We start from the raw sequence: 3,023 nt of genomic DNA on the forward strand, positions 1-3,023 counted from the left end.
CCAGTTCCTCTGGAGGGCCAACAAGAGGGCAGAGAGGCTGAGGCCCTCATAAGAATCTAAAAAGAGCCCTGCTGGATCAGACCAGTGGTCCATTTAGTCCAGCATCCTGCCTCACACGGTGGTCAACCAGTTTCTCTGGAGGGCCAACAAGAGGGCAGAGAGGCTGAGGCCCTCATAAGAATCTAAAAAGAGCCCTGCTGGATCAGACCAGTGGTCCGTCTAGTCCAGCATCCTGTCTCACACAGTGGTCAACCAGTTCCTCTGAAGGGCCAACAAGAGGGCAGAGAGGCTGAGGCCCTCATAAGAATCTAAAAAGAGCCCTGCTGGATCAGACCAGTGGTCCATTTAGTCCAGCATCCTGCCTCACACGGTGGCCAGCCAGTTTCTCTGGAGGGCTTTAAAGACTGTGCAGCAACCTCTCCATGATCTTTCCCTCTTTTATAAAGGTTGGTTGACTGCTACTAAATCCCCCAAAAACGGAACTAAAAAGGGCTAATAAAAGTGGCCCACCACCATTTATAGGGAAAAACAGTAACTCGTGGGATTAAGCAGCAGATTTTTGGGATTTGTATGAGCACCTTTATTGACATTCCCCTGCAGGGTTTAATGAGTACACACATTCCCACCCATCTCTCAATAACAGATCCAAATCCATAGCTACTTCCAGCATTTAAGTATGGCTTATCTCCACAGGATACTAGCTGTACGTAATGCCTTGTTGAGCACAAGCATCTAACAGCTAGAGGATTTGGGTTTTTTGCTTTGTTTTGTTTGCTTTAATTGTGTTATTTTAAAAAAAATTACTTTCCCTGCTCTATCACTATCTTAAAGTTTCAGGAAATGCCTTTTTAATTATGATTATTTAAGTCAAACACTGACTAGATTATCTTCACCTTTAATGTAACTTTTAGCTTTAAGGAATCAATATTTTTTGCTCCCGATGTGAAAAGAAGAAAGACAGAAACCTTCATCAGAAATAAAACCAGGCAAAAGAGCCATAAAACTAATTTGTAGAAAAGAATCCATAAATTTACCAAACAGTGAATTTGCTGGCTCCCCAAGTTTATTCTGTTGGTTCCTGTTGGGATTCTACAAAAAGCTACCTTGTGTAGATGAAGGTTTTTATGTTACATATTCATTTTGCCCCTGCAAATAAACTAAAATAAATAATGAATTGCATATTAGGTTACTTCCTTCTTTGCACATTGAACTATTTTCTCCCTACTGGCTTAGAAACCCTCATGCTTCAAGGGAAAACTCTTTCCTCCCAAGACAGATGTCTATATTTCCCCAAACTTAAAAGTCAAAACAAACTTCAGGATTTTCTAATATGAATAGAAACAATCCTTTAGTCGCACTACACAGGGCAGAAACCGAAACTTGTTTATTCGTTGGGTTTAGATTTTTCCTGTCATTTGCAGAATGATAGCGCAATTTGGTGTATATTTAGTGATGGAATGAACCTGGCCAAATATAAGATCTGGGAGAAGGGAGAAACAGTGAAGAATGATAATAATTGGATATATATATATATCGCCTACAGTCTACTGGGAGAAAAAGGACAGGATGTAGGTCATTCTTGCTTCAGTCCCTTGGCATCTCCAGCCAAACGGGATCTCTCGGATAAGCAAATGTTCAGAAAGTTCCTTCTCTGCATCTGAGATTTTAGATGGCCACAGCCTTTTAGATGGCCACAGACTTTTGGGGGAGAGGTAATTCCCCCTGCTGGCCAGCTGTTTGGCGGTGGAGAGGTGGGGAGTGAAATTGGGAGACCCCCACCCTCACCGGGGCTCTGGCATCCTTAGCTACACTACTATGTATAGTCAATATTATCTTTGCCGTAGTGCTGGTAGAAAGTGCAGTCGAGTCGCAGTCAATTTATGGTGATGAACCACAGAGAGGCTCTACATCAAGGCAAGAGACATTCGGAGGAGATTTGCCATTGCCTGCCTCTGCGTAGCAACCCTGGACTTCCTTGGTGGTCTCCCATCCAAATATTAACCAAGGGCTGATCCTGCTTCTGCTCCCTGGAAGGCCAGATACTGAAGCTGAAGCTCAAATACTCTGGCCACCCAATGAGAAGGGAGCACTCCCTGGAGAAGACCCTGATGCTGGGAAAGATCGAAGGTCAAAGAAGACGGGGACGGCAAAGGATGAGATGGTTAGACAGTGTCATGGATGCAACGAACATGAAGTTGAGCAAACTTCAGAGGACGGCGGAAGACCAGAAGGCCTGGCGTGATGTGGTCCATGGGGTCACGAAGAGTCGGACTCGACTGTGCGACTGAACAACAACAACAACAACAACCCTGCTTAGCTTCTGAGATCTAATGAGCTCAGGCTAGGTTCGGCTATCCGGATGAGGGCTGTTTGCTGTACATAAATATCTTGATCTCACTATCTTAAGAACATAAGAACATAAGAGATGCCAATGTTGGATCAGGCCAAAGGCCCATCCAGTCCAACACTCTGTATCACACAGTGGCTAGAAATACCAGTGCCATCAGGAGGTCCACCAGTGGGGCCAGGACACCAGAAGCCATCCCACTGTTGACCCCCCCCCCCCAAGCACAAAGATGACAGAGCATCACTTGCCCCAGAGTCCCTATCTATACCTTGTGGCTAATAGCCACTGATGGACCTCTGCTCCATATGCTTATCTTAATTCCCTTTTGAAGCCGTCCATGCTTGTAGCCGCCACCACTTCCTGTGGCAGTGAATTCCTGTGGCAGAGAATTCTTGTTCTCTGTATACAGAATTCCAGCTTTTGCCATTGTTACTTAACACATCTTTGCTTTCAGATTTCTGCAATCCTAGTCTGACTACTTTATCAGGTGTCTTATTCTACTGATTGTACCAATTTCTGTTGTATAATCCACCTTGAGTCTCCGTGGAAAAGGCCAACTATAATCAACGCAAATCAACGTACGTAAGTAGATGGATGGGCCAGCGATTCCGTCTACGGCAGCTTTGTACGTTAGCAAAGTTCAGGCGTTTATTTTGAGGCAGACAAGAGAAACTCC

Source organism: Gekko japonicus, unplaced genomic scaffold (assembly GCF_001447785.1).
Source record: "Gekko japonicus isolate JY-2015 unplaced genomic scaffold, Gekko_japonicus_V1.1 scaffold1476, whole genome shotgun sequence".
Lineage (NCBI taxonomy): Eukaryota > Metazoa > Chordata > Lepidosauria > Squamata > Gekkonidae > Gekko > Gekko japonicus.